The sequence below is a fragment of the Elephas maximus genome, chromosome 21 (genome assembly GCF_024166365.1).
Source record: "Elephas maximus indicus isolate mEleMax1 chromosome 21, mEleMax1 primary haplotype, whole genome shotgun sequence".
In the NCBI taxonomy this organism is placed as follows: domain Eukaryota; kingdom Metazoa; phylum Chordata; class Mammalia; order Proboscidea; family Elephantidae; genus Elephas; species Elephas maximus.
In genome coordinates, this window is record NC_064839.1 from 10041441 (window position 1) to 10063408 (window position 21968).

Genomic DNA, 21968 nt, shown 5'->3' on the forward strand with positions numbered 1-21968 from the left:
TGTGTTGAGAAGGATTCTATGTCGCACCTATGCTCAGTAAGCAAGTGCTGAGATTGATTGCTCATGTCTGCTATGGATGGAGGAGTGTCCACTAATGTACTATTCATTTGCCTTTTCTGTTACCATAATGAACTAATATTGATACATTGTTATTGAGGAAGGAGCATAGTTTACATTGAGATTCATTCCTTCAGTTGTACAATTGTCATCCTTTGGTATCCAGAAAGATTGGTTCCAGGAACCCCGTGGATATCAAACTCTGTGGAGGATGCTCAGATCCCTTATATAACATGGCATTGTTTGCATATAACCTGTGCACATCCTCCCATATACTATAAATCATGTCTAGATGACTTAGCATACCTAATACAATGTAAATGCCATGTAAATGGTTGTGATGGTATATTATTTAGGGAATAATGGCAAGGTGTGAGATGAACAATGCTCAGACAACGAGTGCTGGAGAGACACTGAGGACCATGAGATGGCGGCAGGCTACAGCAGGGGATGCTGCTACACATCCCTTCATTTATGTGGACTCAACAGAGTGCTAGGCACATGGCAAATGCAAAGTTTGCTTTTTGGAACTTTTTTTTTTCCTGAATTATTTTAGATCCATGCCTGTGGAAGCAGAATCTGCAGAGAAGGATGGCCGACTATTGAGGGTTTTTTTAATCCATTCACCTGTTGAAGACCTTTTGGTTGCTTCCTGTTTTGGGTACTTAGGAGTAAAGCTGCTGTAAACTTACATGTGAAAGTTTTCCTTTAGGTAAATAAATATCTAGGAGTAAGATTGCTAGATCATGGGTTTAGTTTTGTAAGAAACTGCCAAAGTGTTTTCCAAAGCAGTTCTGTCATTTTGCATGCCCACCGACAATGAATGGGAGTTCCTGTTGCTCCACAACCTCATCAGCATTTGATGGTGTCAGTTTTTTGGATTTTAACCATTCTAATAGTGCGTAGTGGCATTGCATTGTTTTTTGCAAGGTGTTTAGCCTCCTCCCTGAAAATGCAGAGTGTCTCTGCCCAGACGGTGCTGCCCTTGGGAGGAGAAAGGTCTCTTTTCACGTTTAACTTTAGTGTGACTTTCAGAATGTCACTTCAACTCTCAATTCCTCAGTCTTTTAGTTATTCTTCGGATGTTTGTTTGGAGATCAAATAAAGTGATATGTCTGAAAGTGTTACAAAATATTATGTATAAGGTAAGATATTGATAATGATAATATTAATAGCCACAACAGCCATATATACGTATGTATATATATATATATATCAAACAAAAATAGTGAAGAAAGCCAGAAGTGTTTTCATAATGAAGAAAATTACCTTCTACAGACAGCTTTTCTTTCTTTCTTTCTTTCCATTTTGGCACTAGGAATGGAAGAAAAGTGGAGAATGAGCTGAAAGTATAAAAGTTCATCAAGGAATTTTTATTTCCTTGCAACAGCAGCAGAGTAGGGGGTTTTCATTGTTGCCATTAGTGAGCAAAACACCTCATTAAGCCAGATACAGCAGTAGTAGGAACCCTGCCCTGGGCCTGGTGTAAGTTTTTGAGATTGCAATGTGCTTAGAGCATTCTGATTGGCTAGCTGACTATCAACCAAACACACTTTGTTACTGGGCAATTTAAGATTCAGACAAGTAAAAGAAAGTGCCTACAGTCTCAGGACTTGCATGAAATTTCATGGCACCTAAAGAAATTGGAGCCCTGGTGGCGCAGTGGTTAAGAGCTGCAGCCAGCTGTGGCTACTAACTGAAAGGTCCACAGTTTGAATCCACCAGCCACTTCTTGGAAACCCTGTGGGGCAGTTTGACTCTGTCCTACAGGGTTGCTATGAGTTCAAATCGACTCCATGGCAATGGTCTTTTTTTTTTTTTTTTTTTTTAAAGAAATTTGACACTGAGTGAGAAAGCATTAAAAGAAATGGATGCTATTGATGCTGGTTTTATCTATTAGGATTAATGATAGGAAATTGCTGTTTTTATAGGTCAAAATGGTTAAATATTGGCAATCTCCTATGGTTCAGCCTAACAGTAAAACAAAAACGAAAACAGATAACAAAGGGCTGACTCTACCCACAGCTCCATGGGAGAAAGACGTGACAGTCTGCTTCTGTAGAGATCTGTAGTCTTGGAAACCCTATGCAGTTTCTATGAGTCAGAATCAACTCGATGGCAGTGGGTTTTGTTTGGGCTCTGCCATACTGGGCTGGGGCAGCCTGGAAACAAACAAGGCTGCATCAGAGCTGGCCTCTGCTCGCCAGAATTCTCCCTCATGTGGAGGAAATGATGCTCCAGAACCAGCTCCAAGGGAGGCCTGAGGTCCATGACAGCGCTACAACAAACAGTAGCAGAGGCTAATTTTGCCTGAGACAATTTGAGAAAGCCTGCTGGAGGGGCTGGAGTGTGACCTGGGCCCTGAGGGATGATGGGAAAGCCTGCTGGAGGGGCTGGAATGTGACCTGGGCCCTAAGGGATGATGGAAAAGCCTGCTGGAGGGGCTGGAGTGTGACCTGGGCCCTGAAGGATGATGGGAAAGCCTGCTGGAGGGGCTGGAGTCTGACCTGAGCCTTGAAGGACATTTGAGAGGAGTGTGGTGCAGGGTGGGGGGTGGTGGTGATGGAGGACATGTGTTTTCCCTGAAAATCCTGTTCTTAACACCTAAATGCATTCATTCTGTTGTGTTTCTTGTCAGTGTCCAAGACCACAAAGCCTGGGAACATCGGGAAGAAAAGGAAGGGATTTCAGGCATCTATCCAGATGCTAAGTCTGCTTGGAATAGAACATGTGTTATCTGTCAACATATGGCTATTAATATTAGATCAGAAATCGAGGCAGAATATAGTGACCAGGAAGGCAGGTACAGACCGACCAAGGAGCAAATCACTTTCTATGCTGATTATGGTGAGAAGTATATAGTATAACCCACCCAGTGGCACCAAGTTGATTCTGACTCATAGCAACCCTATAGGACAGAGTAGAACTGCCCCGTAGAGTTTCCAAGGAGTGCCTGGCGGATTCGAACGGCCGACCCTTTGGTTAGCAGCCATAGCGCTTAACCACTACACCACCAGGGTTTCCATATACAGTATAAAAATAATTTTTTTTAAATATACAGCATAGAATAAACTAATTTAGCATTTTGATTTGCTTCCTTTCCCCCCAAAGTTTAATCATTTGGAGCTGGCAGTATAGGAGGGAACTTAGATTTGCTTTTATCTTGTGGTCTGAGATGTGGCTATGACTTAACTTTTTCATTTGGTTTATAACTAAAAATGACTGGTGTTCATTTCCATCTTGGCAGCTGGGGATGACTTTGATAGCGTCTTCATTTTTTTGTAGTTTTCCACCGGGGGTTGATAACAGAACTCTAGCAAGAATGGTAATTTGTTTTAGCATGAGAAAATGTCCATAAATCCTTAATGACTTGTCATGTTAGAGAGAATGAAACTGCCCGATATGGGCAAAAAAGTTGTAGAATCAATGATAAGAGTAAATAAGAAGCAGTGAGGGGTCTAAATTGATACTGACAGCATGCAACGACAGCTATCTCCCCCGTTATACCTGTCCTCACCCTGGAGGGAAGCCAGGCTCACCTATGTCGTGTCAAGAGAAGAGAGCTTGAATAGCATCGCTTTTGAATATGTTCATTCTATATTAGTCTTTTTTGTGTATGTGAGTAGGGAATGAATGTCCCCGAAGCAGTAATTTGTGTTTTAGTTTCAGGTCTCTTAAAGATGTAGAGATTTTCTTTGTTTGAAAACAGACGGGGATTTCAGACAAAGCTAGGCTATCACTGATAATGTGGTTCGTGTCAGTCAGAACAAATCCGTGATGGAAATACGAGGCAGATTGACTTTTTTCTCCCCCCAAATACAATTTCGAGATGGAAAAGAAGACTGACGGTGCAGAGGACCGAGGTAGGATGCCTGAGATATTTCCAGAAAGAAATGCACGATTCTGATCATTTATTAAGTGAAAGCCCTGCCCAGGCCTGGTGTTGGTTAGAAATTCCTGGACATTTAGGGGTTGGCTGTGACGTGGCTGTGAACCACAGGGATTTGGCATGGTCTGGGTGCAACCCTGGGCTGGCCCTCCTGCCTTTGCATATTTAACTGAGGAGCAACCTTTCAGAAAAGACAAGGATTTAGCCTGGTTATCGGGAAGTTAGAAAGTGTTTTTCATTTTCCTGACATGCCTCAATCCTGATCTCCTTTGTTGTCCATTCAGTTGTAAAGCTGACCGTTCCATCTACCCAGAGCTCAAAGCAACCCTGTCTGTTACATTTGATAGCATTCTGAAATTAGTGGCTCATTGGATTTGGAATTAAGTGGTCGTGCGAATGATCAGACTGCACAAAGAGATCTTTCATGCAAAGCAGTGAACTCTCTGTTGCATTTATGAGACGAGGCAGCGGCAACGTGTCCTGGACCTTGGTATCACAGCTTGAGGGAATGCGTGTTTCCTATTTGTGTTTCATTTTTCTGCTTCAGTTTGTCAGTGTCTGCCTATTTTACAGGCTGCGGCTCCTTGAGACATTTCACAAAGGGCTGTGTTCTCTGTAGAAGATTTTCCTGGAGGAGGTGCAATTTAGAAGCTGCGGAAAGCCTGCTTCGCCCTCTGTTTGGGGGAAATAGAATCTGAACATCCTGCCACAATGGCATCTTACGAGAAGAGCCAGCGGTCACACGAGCTGTTACGAAAAAGGCAGCAGAGAAGCACAAGGAATGGGCTTCTTCCTGTGTAGACGTTTTAAAAAACGTGACATTTGGTGAATTAACCTTTCTGCTACATGTTTGATGCTGACCCGTTTAACGTGTCAGTACAGCTAACGGGTGAGGTCATGTAAACCCTCAGAGGCGCCATCTGCAAGCCTGGGGCAGACAGACCTCAAGTCTGGAGCCAGGGAGCTGGGATCTTTGAGGAAAAAAAGGTTTCATCTAGTGTGTGTGTGTGTGTGTGTGTGTGTGTGTGTGTGTAGGAGTCACCACGACGTGGGAGGAGCCACAGATACTTCCTGAAGACTCAGGGGACCTGCCTACCCCAGTGAGTAGGTTCAGACCTGCGTGGAAGACAGAGCGCCTCTCTTTGCCTGCATGTTTATGTCAGAAGTGCTGGCTCACAGTGGTAATTCCTAGATTCCATTCCAGCCTATTCCTGAAACCTGAAGTTATTGTTTGAGGGAAACTGTTGGAGAGTTGCAGAAGTTTCTTGTGGGTGAGTCAGAGAAAGGAGAGATAGCTGGTGGCAGAGGCAAAGAGGTTTTAGAGAGAAGGAGGGGAGTCAGATACATCACTACAGGATCCTGAAGCAAAGCATCACTGTTCATCCATCTACCCCCTCAGACCTGGTGTGGTGCCAGCCACACCGTATGACTCAATGCATAAAAAATAAAACGTGAATAAAAAATGCCACTGAGAAACTGTCTTCTGGAAAGTACTAACCAATGTCGTGGTGATAGTAATATCATTATTATTTGACCCTTTTGAGGAACTAGTCTGAGTCAGATCCTGGGCTAAGTAGTTTACATGCAGTATCTGATTTAACCTTCACATGCTCACAGCTGCAATCCAGAAGGTAAGTGGGAGCCCCATTTTATCCCATGGAGAGACAGAAGCTTAAGAAGGTGAAGTCATCCCCATGAGGTCACATAGTGACTATGTCAGGAACCAGAATTCTAGAGACCATGCTCCTAACCATTATGCAGTCCTGCCATGTCTTGAAATTCCTACCAGATTCACTCTCTGTGCACAATAATCGGGACTTCTCTGCAATGTCAGCTGCGTGAAGGCAGGAACCACGTGTGGAACGGTTACTGCTGTGTCCCCAGAATCTGGCACAGTGCCCAGGACATAGCAAGAACCAAAGAATTTAACCCACTGCTGTTGAGTTGATTCCAACTCATGGTGACCTCATGTATTACAGAGTAGAACTGCTCCACAGAGGTTTCTTGGCTCTAATGTTTTTGGAACACTTAATTGTCCTCATGAGGGACCTATATATAGATCAAGTGGTAGCTGTTCAGACAGAACAAGGGGATATTTCATGGTTTGAAGTCAGGAAAGGTGTGTGTCAGGGTTGTATCCTTTCACCATACTTATTCAAACTGTATGCTGAGTAAGTCATCTGAGAAGTTGGACTATCTGAAGAAGAACAGGACATCAGGATTGGAGGAAGACTCATTAACAACCTATGTTATGCAGATGACACAACCTTGCTTGATGAAAGTGAAGAGGACTTGAAGTACTTACTGATAAAAATCAAAGACCATAGCCTTCAGTATGGATTACGCCTCAACATAAAGAAAACAAAAACCCTCACAATTGGACCAATAAGCAACATCATGATAAACAGAGAAAAGAATGAAGTTGTCAAGCATTTCATTTTACTTGGATCCACAATCAATACCCATGGAAGCAGCAGTCAAGAAATTAAAAGGCACATTGCATTGGGCAAATTTGGTGCAAAGGACCTCTTTAAAGTGTTGAGAAGCAAAGATGTCACCGTGAAGACTAAGGTGTGCCTGACCCAAGCCATGGTATTTTCAACCACATCATATGCATGTGAATGCTGGATAATGAATAAGGAAGACCGAAGAACTGATGCCTTTGAATTGTGGTGTTGTTGAAGAATATTGAATATACCACAGACTGCCAAAAGAATGAACAAATCTGTCTTGAAAGAAGTACAGCCAGAATGCTCCTTAGAAGCAAGGATGGTGAGACTTTGTCTTACATACTTTGGACATGTTTTCAGGAGGGATCAGTCCCTGGTAAAGAACATCACGCTTGGTAAAGTAGAGGGTCAGTGGAAAAGAGGAAGACCCTCAGTGAGATGGATTGTCACAGTGGCTGCAATAATGGGCTCAAGCATAACAATGATTGTAAGCATGGCGAGGGACCAGGCAGCGTTCTGTTCTGTAGAATGTAGGGTTGCTCTGAGTCAGAACTGACTCCACCTAACAACAACGACAATAACAATCTTTTTGGAAGTAGATTGCCAGGCCTGCTTGTGGGATTTGAACCACCAACCTTTAAGTTAGTAACCGAGAACGAACCGTTTCTGCCACCTAGGGACCTTAGCACATATTCATTAATGCTTATTGCATGGGTATTGGGGGGAATGAAGAGTCCCTGATACACAGTGGAAGGCTCCCGGTGACTGTGGCTGTGTTAGGAAACCCTGCCCCTCTGCCTTAGCTCAGAGACATAACTCTCCTTGTGGCGAACATCGTCTGGCCTCTCACCCAGAACACTTTTATCTAGCCAGCGCATCTAGTTCCCAATCACCATGTGTGTTCACATCTGTACCCTTTTCAGGAGGATTATCCTGGTTTGAGGAGCCCTGGTGATACAGTGGTTAAGAGCTCAGCCACTAACCAAAAATGTTGGTAGTTCGAATCCACGAGCCTCTCCTTAGAAACCCTGTGGGGCAGTTCTATTCTGTCCTATAGGGTCACTATGAGTCGGAATCAACTCGACAACAATGGATTTTTTTAATCCTTGTTTGATGGGGGCATCGATGCCTCAGTGGTAGAATTCTCACCTTCCATGCAGAATATCTGAGTTCAATTCCTGGCCAACGCACCTCGTGCACAGCCACCCCCTGTTGGTCAGTGGAGGCTTGTGTGTTCCTCTGATGATGAAGAGGTTTCAGACTAAAATAGACAAGGAAGAAAGGCCTGGTGATCGATTTTTGAAAAACAACTGATGAAGGCCCTATGGATCACTATGATTCCATCCACAGCTGATCAGGGCATGGCGCAGGTTCAGGCGGCATCTCATTTGGTTGTGCATGGAACCACCAGAGTCAGCTGACTTGAGGCAGCTAACACCAAAACATCCTCAGCTGGTGATGTCTGGGAGGATGGGCACTTCTCTCCCACCGCTCCACCATGCCTCCACGGAGGGCTGTGGCCAACTCTAGAGCTCCCCATAGAATCAGGTGGAGGCTAGACTGCTGGACACATCTTTGCTTTTTCTCTTTACCTCATTCTCTTCCAGCTTTCCTGAGAGCTCCCTCAATAAATCTTGCTTGTACTAGAATCCCCTCTCAGCTTTGTTTTAGGAAACATGACTTAGGACCCTAGAAGTTAAAACCTGGAAGGAAGAGATCTGCGTATCCCCAACACCTTCTATCATTTTCACGAAATGCCCTAGCATTTTTCTTGCCTGTTTGCTGAGGCCAACTGGGATGGTTTTTATTGACTGCAATCAAAATCAGCTTGACATATACAAGCCGCAGTCTCACTATTTTTATCCACCAGGAGGAAGTAAAGAGGCCTAAAACTCAGAAATGGGACGGAGTTCCTGCGATGCCCCATAGCACTGAGGACGTAGCTGTCTTGGTGTAGGATGGTAGGCTGGATCTGGTAATGGTCCTGCCAACGGGCTCAGAGATGCGTCCTTGCTACAGGCTGCATCTTGTGTCTGTCACACCCAGAGAAGCTTAATTATCTGAAAGCACCACTCCCAGGGGCCTTTATAGGGTTCCTATTCAAGAAAGGAAACACTGGTGGCGCAGTGGTTAAGTACCATGGCTGCTGACCAAAGGGTGGGCAGTTCGAATCCACCGGGTGCTCCTTGGAAACTCTATGGGGCAGTTCTACTGTATCCTATAGGGTTGCTATGAGTCGGAATTGAGTCGATGGCACTGGGTTTGGTTTGGTTTTGGTTTTTGTGGAAGAAAAATGATGCTGCTTTTGTTCTCACTGACAAGGTTGCATTAGCAAATTTAGATCCTGTCCAGATTCATCAAGATTTTAAAGGATTTTGAGGTAGATAATGGGATCTTTGGCTGCACTATTAAATACAGAGTGTCCAGAACAAGAGAGGAGAAAGCCCTCCTTTGCCTGGAGCTGCTCAGATGCCATCTGTAGTGGTGCAGTCACTTAGGGAGGCATTAGATAAGAAGGTGGTTGACAACCTAGATGAGGAGGGGCCAGGAGGGAAAGTGCCTGGAAATACAACCTGAAGGGCTTTGGATGCTGGGTCTGAAATACAAGAGGTGTAATGGGAACTGACCAAGGGCCATCTTCATATGTTGGAAGGGCTGCCTTGTGGCTGCAGAGAGGAGAATTAGCAACAGTGGGTGGAGGCTACACAGGAGTAGTTTCATCTCAACCTGAGGAAGTGTTTCTAAGAGTCGTTGAGGTACTCAGTGGCTGTCTTGGTGAATTTCCCATCACTGAACTCTGAGCTGGGGCCTGGGGTCATATATCTGTGCTGCAGAAGATGACAGTGTGTGTTGTGTTGAGGTCTGTATGAGTTCCCTTTCCTGGATGGTACAAACGCTCAACTACTAACCTAACGGTGCTGCAGAAGGGAGGCTGGGTGATCCACTTTCATAAAGATTATAGCCAAGAAAATGTTATGGAGCACAGCTCTACTCTGCAATACATGGGGTCACCATAAGGGTTCAGAGAAGAATGGCTTGAGAAACAACATCAGTACAGAATCTGGAGATGCCAGCTCTGCTGCTCAGTGGCTTCTGATCTTGAAGAAGGTTTCTGGGCCTCTTCTGTGCAGCAACATTTTTTAGGGGGGGTTCTTTCAAATCTGAAAGCCTCAGATACTCTAAAGTGGGTTTAAACAGAGAGACACACGTGGTGGGCATGATCTGGTAAGTTACATATACTTGTTGGGGGACTCTTAGGAAGAACAGTATGGATAAAACCATGAAAAGACCCAACGCATTTCATCTGTAAGATTTTCAGCTGTCAGCTAGGTGAGGCCTTCGCTGCTGAAGCAGTTGAACAAGTGTCCTCAGCCCATAAGGCAGACATTCTCCTTTAGGACTCTCTTGGGTTTTAAGAGAGCCCTGGTGACATAGTGGATGAGAGCTCAGCTGCTAACCAAAAGGTCTGCAGCTCGAATCCATTAGCCGCTCCTTAGAAACCCTATGGGGCAGTTCTACTCTGTGTACAGGGTTGCTACGAGTCAAAATTGACTCGACAGCAATGAGTTTGTTTTTTTATTTCAGTTGTGTTTTAAGGGGGTTCAGAGAAGTATGGTGTGGGAGACAGCATCAGTACAGAATCTGGAGGCACCCACTCTGCTGCTCAATAGTTTCGGACCTTGAGAATGTCATCTGAGCCTCGTCTCCTGTGAAGATGAGATTTCTGTCCTATCTGCGGATGAGCTGCAGGAAGGATGGGGAGATACTCTGAGTCCACGTCATACCTCCAGGCCCAGCAGCATCAGAGCCACAGCCCCGTACCTGAGAGCAACGCTGTGTTTGCTGGGGAAGGTGCTGAGTTCCTTCGGTGACATGCTGAGCCTGTGGAGGAGATGGGCAGTGGGTCAGGGGCATTGGGATACAGGTAAGAGAGAAATCAGGACTGTGTCTAGGAATCTGGGAGCTACTAAGAAGTAACTACTGAGGCCATGTGAGTGGCTGATCTCTGAGGAAAAGAGTTTGCAGAGAGAGAGCAGACACTTAGGGCAAAACTTCGGGGGAGAAATCAGACAATAGGAGGATTTAGGGTCCTCAAAAGACCCGGAAGAGAGTGATTGAGAGTCAGGAGTTGGGGAGGGGGAGAAGGAAATCCACCAAGGTGTGGGTCCATGGAGTAAATGTATGGTTAACAGCATTAGATTGTCTAGGGGCCGTTGGGGGAAATTAGACTGAGAAAGGGATGCTGCTATAGGTGACTAGGAGTCATTATTAGTGAGTGGCATTGGTGGCTCAGTGGTAGGATTCTTGCTTTCCATGTGGGAGACCCAGGTTCAATTCCGGCCAATGCCTCATGCACAGCTGCCACTGGTCTGTCAGTGGAGGCTTGTGTATTGCTGTGACGGTGAACAGCTTTCGGCAGAGTTTTCCTACGGATCACACAACGGTACAATCCATCGTGCATGGGGCCCCCATGACGGCAGCTCACAGCAAGAAGAACATGTGAGTAGACGATCCAGGACTCTGTTGGTTGCAATTTAACTTGACAGAGTCAGAATGGAATTTATTGGTTTTTAAAATCATTCTGCTGCCATCGAGTCGATTCCAACTCATAGCGACCAAGGAAGGATTAATTGAGCAAACCACCGAGAAAGACAGGGAGGTAGCTATCCTTAGCATAGTGGAACCCAGAACTCAAAAGCCCCCTCTACCTTTCATTTTTGCTTCTCTCTGCTTGTTGGGAACCCTGGTGGTGTAGTGGTTAAGAGCTACAGCTGCTAGCCAGGAGTCGGCAGTTCGAATCCACCAAGCGCTCCATGGAAACCCTACGAGGCAGCTCTACTCTGTCCTTTAGGGTCGCTATGAGTCAGAATTGACTCAATGGCAATGGGTTTGGTTCGGTTTCAGTTCTGCCTGTTGACCTCATTCTTTCAGAGGGACTTTTTTGTACGGCAACTTTAAGGCCCTTGTCATCATGTCTTTATGTCTAGGGAAGAAGAGGACCTGCTTCACTAGTTTCAACTGGAAATCCCCGTGAAAGCATTCTGATTGGTCTGCCTTGTGCCCCAGCTCCACCCCTAGACCAATCACTGGTTGCTGTTGTAGGTCCACAATGTTCCGCTGAGGTTAGAATAGGCATCAACCCCCCGCCCCCCAAAAAAGACTACAACTCTCATTCTAATTCCATATGCAGCACTAGGAAGGGAGTGTTGTGTTGTTAGTTGCCATCAAGTGGATTCCAACTCATGGCGACCCCATGGGTGCAGAGTAGAACTGCTCCTTAGGGTTTTCAAGGCTGTGGCTTTTCAGAAGCAGATCATCAGGCTTTCTTTTGAGGTGCCTCTGGGTGGGTTTGAACCACCAACCTTTCAGTTAGTAAGTAGTCCAGTGCTTAAACATATTCCACCCAGGAAGGGAATAGTTCTCCTAAAAGAAGGTGGGGGGATCTGCACCCCAATATATGAGGCCGCTTGGCCCAGATGGTTCTGGGAAGACAAAGAAGTTAATGTCCTCTAGAGCGAATTGAGAGATGTAGGTGTTCAAGGTTGGCCATTGGAGTTTGTATCCTATGGCAACATGGAGGAGGGGAAGGGAAAGGGCGGGGAGACTGGGGACTGAAAAGACTTTATCCTAGAACATCCCAGAGTTGAAATGAAGGCAAGGTCAGAAGGAAGAATGACAGCCAAAGGTGCCAAACTCACCTTGAGGGGTGGAGACAGACAATGGGCTGTGACAAGAAGGAAGCATTAAATCACAGCAAGAGCTCCCTCAGTGTTTTCAACCTAGCCATCTTCCTCACCCTCCTTACCCCTTTCAGCTCTCCTTTTCTTCCTCCTGATCTTCCTTTCTATAAAAAGGACAAATGGAGTGATGGCAGCTGAGCCTTGAAAAGGGCACGTGATGCAGGCATCTTGAACATTTGGACAAAAGCGAAAGGGCTTTTGCTTTCTGAGCGTCCTCCCACAAGTTCCAGACACTGCATCTCGGTCCCTGCCAGGGCGTCCCCTTGCGCTTATCCGCCTCTCCCCAGGAGAAGATTTTGGTGTTTAGAGACTTCCTGATGCTGTGAAGCTGGTTACTCTGGGTGATGACCCACATTTTGCTCTTTATTCGCTGTAGAGCTAGTCTGGTCGCTGGTGGGGCGGGGGAGTGAGAAGGGAAGGGCACAGAGTTTCATTGGGGGAGCTGCTGGGAGTGGAGGGTGCCAGGTTCTCCTGTGATCTCCATTAGCATTAGAGCTTCGGATGTGGAAGTGGGGGCTCCTGGAAAGCTGGGCGCTGATTAGTCCATCAGCGTCACTTCTCTCAGCCTCTTTTCAGTATCTGAAAATCAGACAGTTTTTTTTTTTTTTTAAAGCTAATTCAGATTTCCTCGCATACGATTTGAATATGTCTTCCAGGAAAACCAAACTAGCTGCCACCGGGTTGATTCCTGGCAACCCCATGTGCGTCAGAGTAGAACTGTGCTCCGTACGGTTTTCAGTAGCTGATTTTTCAGATGTAGGTTGCCAGGCCTTTTTTCTGAGGTGCCTCTAGATGGACTTGAACCTCCAGCATTTCGGTTAGCAGCTGAGTGCACTAACCATTTACACCACCTAAGGTCTCTTCCTCCAGGGAAGCGACTGACATTTCCAGAAATGGCAGCGGTGGAGAAGGAAGCTGGAAACAAAGGGATGCTAAGCAAGGTCAGTTCTACAAAGGTTTCAAAAACCTGTAGCCAAAGCTGTCTGTGGGCCCTGTGGAGGTGCCATTCCTCTAACTGAGGGTGAGGGTGATGCAGGGGTCTCCACCAGTCCTGTGTTCCTAATTGATGAACAAGAAAGACTTTTGGAAGGGGCCTGCTCTCACTTACCTGTCTGTCCCTGACAGTATGGCAGGGATGATCGTCCTCTGGCCACATTTGTGATATGTGTACATTTGGTTCAACTGTATCTATTGGCATTGAAGATGAGAATCTTACTGGGTAGAAGCTGCAGGTTCTGCTCAGCGTGACCTGTGTTGGCCAATAAATGAGAGACCGAGGTGGGAGAGCAGAAAAGGCACGTTTATTTCATTGTGCAAGGAAAGGAGGCAGTCGGAGCTGTTGCTGCCAAGACTGCTCTGAGATGGCGAGGGGAAAGGTTGTTTTTAAGGGGTTTACAAGCAGGGAGTTCATACAAGTTACGTCAGCAAAATTCTTAATCATACTACACAGGCGCAATGGGGTTTATATAAGCTTCATGCATCACCAGGATTTTCACAGGGCAGGCCAAGCAAAGGAACTAGGATTCTAATGTAAAGTTATGGGACAGGCTGAGCAAGCTGCTTGAGCAGTGGAATTTTCCACATCCTGGGGACCTCTGCCTTAAGAATGACCCAAATTAGACCAGGATGGGCCAATGTGGCAATCACATAAAGAGCTAGATTATTTAATGACAGGCATTTGTGGAAATTCAACTTCAGGGAACAAATGAATATGGAAATACGTCTCCAACTAAGTTTGGGTTTTGTCGACTTCATATGATTTGGTTATAAATCAGATGATTTGGTTTTGTTTTTGGTGCTTGCCGTCATTCCCAACTTTCTAAACGTGCAGATTTAAACTCTTTTAGAGAGGGCGGGTCTCCCCCTAGCAGCCTCCCTCCTGCCCTGAGAATCAGAGTTCCAGCGTGGAAATGTGTAAAACCAGCAGTTCCTGAGGAAGGCGAGTCCCATATGTCACCTCTCAACTCCACCCTCAACTGTGCCACTCCCTGCAGAGCCCCTGGCTGCAGACCACATTCCAGGATGTGTTCCTCTGGGTCCTGCCCCCAGCTTCTCACTGCCGTGCTCCCTGCTGGTGGCCTCCGTGTCCTGGGCCTGCCTCCTTGACGTAACAGTCTTCCTAGAAAGGGGAGAAGGAGCCTGTGTTTGCTCCCACAGCTTATGCCTGGAACCTCACAGAATCCCATATGAAAACAGTTTCTTCATCTACTCCCTGTGGAGCCTCTCTCTCTAGACTTTGTCCTTGTGGGCTCTTTTGTTCTCTTCATCCCCCTTTCTGTACCACCATTATCCCCGGGGATCTGAACGTGAAATATCTTGCTTCAGGCTTCCTTCTTCCATGATACCAGCTCAAGTAAATAGAAGCCTGGAGGAGCCACCAGCCAACTCATTTATCAGCCACGACCAGGCTCTACCACTCAGTTCAGACTCCATCAGGATCCTAAAAACAAACACACAGCATGGCATATGTGTATTTCAGATGGTATCTCTTGTGTAAAGCCTTTCCTTATTTGCCCAGCTGGATGTTTGGCCCTATTCTCCAAATCCCTAGAGCCCTGTTTGCAACTTTCTTTAGGCAGATATTGTGCGTTGCCTTCACTTAGAGGATACTGTATGTTTCCTCGATAAACTGTAAGCTGCATGGATATAGCTTGCCCAGAGTGCATTAAAGTGCCTGGGACACAGCATCCAACAGTTACAGGTGTGTGTGTGTGTATTTGTTCTCTGTGTTTTTGTAGGGTCCCTTGCTATCTGTGACACTCAGCAGATAATGGTTTCTGTTGAAAGCATGGACTGACTTATGTGTGTGTAGGCATTATTACCACTACCTGGATCTTGCAGCACTAAGGATCCCTTTGACGCCTGGGGAGAGGAGGTGCCAGAGGCATCTCTGCATCACACACTGCGCCTGCTCAAAACTTGAATTGCTGCGGAAGATTGTGGAAGCTCAGGATGAAAGGTTTAATCAATCCCATTCTGTGCCTGACGACAGCTTCGTCTCCTGGCTGAGCAGCACTCCTTCTCCAGGCAAGGACAGCAGTTGGCCTGTTGCTCTGTGGGGGGCCTGGGAATTGCTTCTCTTTTCAGGAGCTCCTTCCTCATTCCACTGGAAAGACTCAGCTCCTGGTCTCCCCAGCCTCCCAGGAGGGGCCCAGAGACCAAGGCACCCATTCAGAGAGAGGACTTAGAAGGCCAAAACCCAGTGATCCAAACCCCTCCCTCCAAAAAGTGAGGACCAGAGTGCAAGTGATGCTGGGTGGTTGTTTTCCAACAGCATGGCTTGTACTGGCAGAAGTAAATGGATGCGCACTGATCCCGGGCACCCAACAACACGTCATTTCCAAGCTGGCTGCTCCCTGGTGGAAATCTGATTTGTTTATTCTGAGCAAAAATCAGTATGATTGCCTTTGCTTTCACTGGGTTCAGGACATCCTCATCAGCGCAGGTCTGTTTTGATTGCCTCAGCCAGCTGGCAGCCCCACTTTGAGCATGGCGCGCTACCCTGCTCTTGTGTTGTTATTTAACAGGCTGCAGCTCCTGATTGGAAGCATCTATCACAATACCTTTTCAGAGGTTAAATTCCTCCCTGATGAGTAGGCAGCGCTGCAGCCCTGATACTTGAAAGCTGCTTTATGTTGGAAAGGTTCATTTCCACCCAGAGGAATTTGTGTTAGGTAACTCTTCACCTTTCTGCATCCTGCGTTAATTACAATCAATGTCAAACATATTTTTAGTTACTGCTTTGAGATCTGTTGATCTATCTGTCCTGAGCATTTTTGTCCAGGCTGTGGAAAGCCTGGGAAACTTAATCATCGGAAAACTCCCATTCTTATTAGAACGTTAGAATAACTATATAATGTGATGAAGGAAATGTCGTTGACCATTGTTCTTTCAGGGGAGGCTGCTGCCTGTGCTTGGAAGGCATGCTTTGAGAAACTCCTAAGGGTAGAGAGGAGATGGCACCTATGGGGTCCTGGTGTGGGCAGAGAAGGGCTGTGTATGACTCAAAAGGAGGCATTTCCTTGTTTTTCTGGAGAGGGGGCAGGGACAGAAAGGGAGAGGCAAAGTGACAAGCAGTGAGGGGTGGAAGGGATGTGCTGTTTGTTGTGAACTTTCCCATAAATCTTGGCCAAGTCTAAAATAAATAAGTAAACCAGGAAATACCTGGAATGACAGGGCCTTTTGTGGAAACCAGTGGAGAGCCTGGATTTTGAAACTCAAGTTGATATGGGTCCAATCAGAGACAGCCTTCCTGGATGCAGGAGTGTAGAGGCTGAAGACGACACGAGAAAGAAAGCTGCACCATCTCGCTCAGCTCTGGGCTGTCACAGGTCTTAGAATTTGGGTCTGGGAGGGGCAGACACTTGTGTTATAGCTTTAAGGCACCAGTTGCCGTTGAGTTGATTCAGACTCACTGCGACCCCATGTTGCGTCAGAGTAGATCTGTGCTCCATAGGATTTTCAATGGCTGATTTTTCAGAAGTAGATCACCAGACATTTCTTCCAAGGTGTTTCTGAGTAGACTTGAACCTCCAACCTTTTGGCTAGCAGCTGAGCATCTTAACCGTTTGCTCCAGCCGGGGACTCCTATAGATACAAAGTTCTGTATAATTCTCGAGGAATTTAGGAATGCACCCACCCATTCTTTCACTGAACTCACTCATTCTATATGATTCTATTTAAAACTCACCAGCACTGCTCCCAGCCTCATGCTGGGCCCTGTGAGACGGACACTGAAGTAAAGACAGTTTATGCCTTCAGAAACTTAATGTCTCATTGAGGGAGGAAAGCTCATGGGAATGTTTAAAATGTTCAAAAGTTGAACTTAGCAGATTTTTATCTTAAGGCAGCAAATTGCTCTTTCACTTCATAGTAGCTTGGATTTGATTAAAGTGTTGATCAAACCCTCACTTCTGCTATGCATTTTATATTTATACACAAAACAAAGGGGAGCACCAACCTCTTCATCCCTGGTCTCCATCTGCATTGTTATATGCCGTGTCTTCCTGTTGCAGTTGGCAGAAGGGTGTAGGGAATGTTTCTTGCCAGGAAATAGCTGAAGAGGAGCACAGCTGGATGAAGAGCTGGGCAGACTCAGCCATTTCCCTTGTCACTCCAAGTTCTTGCCTTTACTTGTCAGGCATGTGTTGGGTCCAGCCCTGCTCTAAAGGAGCTCAAGTGTAGGGAAGGCTTTTAAAATTGGAACTCTAGGAGTCCTGGTGCAGAAACCAACACAAACCAGCTTGAGGAAGGGGGCATTGTGAGAAGGCTCAAAGAGCAGGTGTACATCAGATTTTAGGGACCACTGAACCCTGGGTCATATGCTGACTTCACCTCCTCTTGCCCCTGTCAGCTGCCTCATTGAGTGTGGCCCTTCATCCTGTCCACCTTGCCCTGCTTGTGGCAGGCTCATACGTCTCAGCTTTGCTACTACGGAGGGACCAGTCCGTTTTCTCAAATTCCAGTTTGAAAAGTTCCCAGGAAGACCAAAGATTAGCTCGGCTTGGATTGGCCAGAAGTGGGGTGTGGTACCCTGTTTGGGAACCGCTGAAGATCCCCTTGGTTGAAGAGGGTAAGAAACAATTCTCCAAAATAAGTGGTGCTTAGTGCAGAAGTGAAGGGAGCTTCCGGATAGACAAAGCAAGCTCCTTGTAGAGAGATGAGTGTCTACTATGAGCCATTCAATTTAGCGCTGAAGATACAAAGAAGAATAAAGAATAATATCTCTCTTTTGGGAGCTCAAAAAACCCCTGCATTACCATGTTTGATGTGAAAGCAATATAACCCACTGCCCTCGAGTTGATTCTGACTCATGGTGACTCTGTAGGGCAGAATAGAGCTGCCCATGGGGTTTTCAAGGCTGTAATCTTTATGAAAGCAGACTGCCACATTTTTCTCCTGCAGAGTGGCTGGTAGGTTCTAACTGCCAACCTTTCAGTTAGCCACTGAGTGCTTGACCACTGCACCACCAGGGCTCCTTGAAAACAATATACACAGAGCTGTGGGACCACAGCCTTCAGTATGGATTACACCTCAACATAAAGAAAACAAAAATTCTCACAACTGGACCAATAAAGCAATATCATGATGAGTGGGGAAAAGATCGAAGTTGTCAAGGATTTCATTTTACTTGGATCCACAATCAACACCCATGGAAGCAGCAGTCAAGAAATCAACAGATGCATTGCTTTGGGCAAATCAGCTGCAAAAGACCTCTTTAAAGTGTTGAAGAGCAAAGATGTCACCTTGAAGACTAAGGTGTGCCTGACCCAAGCCACGGTGTTTTTGATTGCCTCCTATGCATGTGAAAGCTGGTTGATGAATGAGGAAGACTGAAGAAGAATTGACACCTTTGAATTGTGGTGTTGGTGAAGAATATTGAATATACCATGGACTACCAGAAGAATGAACAAATCTGTCTTGGAAGAAGTGCAACCAGAATACTCCTTGGAAGCAAGGATGGTGAGACTGCATCTCACATATTTTGGACACGTTGTCAGAAGGGATCAGTCCCTGGAGAAGGACATCATGCTTCATAAAGTACAGGGTCATCGAAAAAGAGGAAGACCCTCAATGAGATGGATTGACACAGTAGCTGTAACAATAGGCTTAAACATAACAAAGATTGTGAGGATGGCATAGGACCAGGCAGTGTTTCTTTCTGTTGTACATAGGTAGCTGTGAGTCTGAACTGACTCAGTTGCACCTAACAACAACAACAATGGGAGCTTATAGGAGTCCCAGGGCAGTGCAGATGGTTAGCATGCTTGGCTGCTAACCAAAAGGTTGGAGGTTCGAGTCCACCCAGAGACACCTCAGAAGAAAAACCTGGTGATCTACTTCCAAAAAATCAGCCATTAAAAGCCCTACAGAGCACAGTTCTACTGTGACAAACATGGGTCAGAGTTTACTTGATGGCAATTGGTTACTGGTTCAGGTGGCCTGGTCAGGTGAGAGTGGTTCTTTGGCAACAGGGGAGGAAAGGAATAATGCTCCCAGTAGAGAGAGAAGCTTGGGCAGTGGCCGATAAAGAGAGGAGGTTGGGGCTGTTGGTGAGCTGTAAGTGGTGGGGAATGCTGGGAAAGCTGAGGAGAGATGAGTCTCAGCAGCAGGAGCAACATCTCTGTCATGGATTGAATTGTGTCCCCTTAAAATGTGTGTCAACTTGGCTAGGCCATGACTCCCAGTATTATTTGGTTGTCCACCATTTTGTCATCTGATGGGATTTTCCTATGTGTTATAAATCCTGCCTCTATGATGTTAATGAGGTGGGATTAGGGGCAATTATGTTAATGAGGCAGGACTCAATCTACAAGGTTCGGTTGTGTCTTAAGCCAATCTCTTTTGAGATATAAAAGAGAGAAGTGAGCAGAGAGACAGGGAGACCTCATACCACCAAGAACCAAGAGCCAGGAGAATAGCATGTCCTTTGGATCGGGAGTCCCTATGTTGAGAAGCTCCTCAACTAGGGAAGATTGATGACAAGGACCTACTCCCAGAGCTGAAGGAAAAAAAGCCTTCCCCTGGAGCTCACACCCTGAATTTGGACTTCTAGCTTCCTAGGCTGTGAGAGAATAAACTTCTCTCTGTTAAAGGCATCCACTTGTGGTATTTCCGTTATAGCAGCACTAGATGACCAAGACAATCTCCATGGGCCGTAGTAATCAAGATCAGGTGTCTGAAGTTTCCAGGGGACAGATGGAGAAGCATTTAAGAGTTTCAGGAGGGGGATAACATGATGAGATTTGGATTTGAGAAGTGTCACACAAGCTTGGTGGGGAGAGAATGGGCCTGAAAAGAGAGGAGGTGGGAGGATAGTCAGAAGACAAGCAGCCATCTGGGGGGCAGTGGGGGCACCAGGGGGATGGGGTGAGGTACACATTTCAGTGAGTTTAAGGGGGTGGGACCACGGATGGACTGGGTTTGGGTGAACCCAGGGACAGGGGAGAATTGTGGATGAAGCCCCAGGAGAAACCATGGTGTACTTCTCTAGCTTGTTTGGAACACAGCGTAGCTGGACATCCTCCTACTTTCTGCAGGGTGCCATGAACTTATAATCTATTAAAACTTCATTTCAAATAAGCAAATGCATGATATCATTCTGAGTCTCCTTCTAGATCTAGTAGCCAAGTGCAGAAGTATTTTTTTAATCTATGGAAAGAAAATTAAAAACTGAAAGCATATGGCTTATTCGTTAAATTTTTCCCCTTGAGAATTGGGGAAAAGTCACTGTTTTTAATTTTGGTGGCAGAAACCTGTTCCCTGAATCACAGCAAGCCTGTGTGCAATGGAAGCCTAGTCTGAGAGGCACTAGACTCTGAAAACTGGGGCCGGAAGCAGAGGGCGTGAAAAGGATGCTGGCAAGGTGACGCAAAGGCCTTGTGCTCCTTGACGTCTCCCCTTAACAGATTTGACCATTTTCATGATACTTTTACTTATTTTATACTTTTTTTCTTAAATAGGCTCACTTTTTAAAACTTAAACTCATTTTGAAAGAAATTTTATAGCACCGCCATGTAATATCAACAGGGAACTGCCAGAAATTCAGGCTGGATTCAGAAGAGGACGTGGAACTGGGGATATCACTGCTGATGTCAGATGGACCCCGGCTGAAAGCAGAGAATACCAGAAGGATGTTTACCTGTATTCTGCTCCTTAGAAGCAAGGATGGCGAGACTGTGTCTTACTCTTACATACTTTGGACATGTTATCAGGAGGGACCAGTCCCTGGAGAAGGACATCATGTGTGGTAAAGTACAGGGTCAGTGGGAAACAGGAAGACCCTCAACCAGATGGATTGACACAGTGGCTGCAACAACGGGCTTAAGCATAACAACGATTGTGAGAATGGTATAGAGCTGGGCAATGTTTCGTTCTGTGGTACATGGGGTCACTATGAGTTGGAACCCACTCGACAGCACCTAACAACGAGCCGTGTAAGGAAAACCAGTTTCACTTGCCAAAAATAGAAGACAACATAAAATAAGTAGAATGGGAACAAACGAATGTTTTTAAATTCTAGCTAAAATATTGCTGCTTGGGAAGGCTCTGGGCCTGAGGTCTGAGAGCCTGCCTCTTTAATAAGCCCCTTTCTGAGGTTATTATAAGGCCTCTTCCTGGGCATGTAACCTGGCTGCATTTCCCAGGCTCCCTTGTGGCATGACTGAGTTCTAGTCAAGGGAATGGACAGAAGTGATGGGTGTCTCCTCAAGTCCTGACACATAGGATCTACGCTTGCAATCCTCCACATTCTCACTCTTCTCCTCATCTGCCAGCTTGATGAAGAGAACCTGAGAGAAACTCTGAGGCCCCTTGGGATGGCAGAGCCACAGGATAGAAGGAACCTGGATCCTCGAGTCACCACTTGGAAGCCTGCCCACTAAACATCCCTACTGAGTGAAAAATCCCTCTGTATTGTGTAAAGCTCCAAGGTTTTATAGTGGTTTATTCCAGTGGTTACCTTGTTTTGACTAAAACACTGTTAAAGATATGCTTACCCAAACTGAGACTTTCTCCTGGTGTAATAAAAGGGGCAAAATAAGCCTTAAAAGCTAACAATATGTTTACTCCGTAATTCAGTGTGATTTAATGCTGGGTCTATTAGCCTCTTAACATCATGTTCCATCCCACCCTGTGGGAAGTATCAGAACGTGACACCGTATGCCAGGTTTCAGAATGAAACTTCTCTTCCTACCCCAAATACGCCAGCTGGCTCTTACACACTTTCCTCAGTAATAATGGCTCACTAGAACAGTGATACTTTTCACCTATAATATGAGTATCTTCCTTTTAGGTTGGGATGGAGAAAGCATATCAAAACCTGAGGCGGTG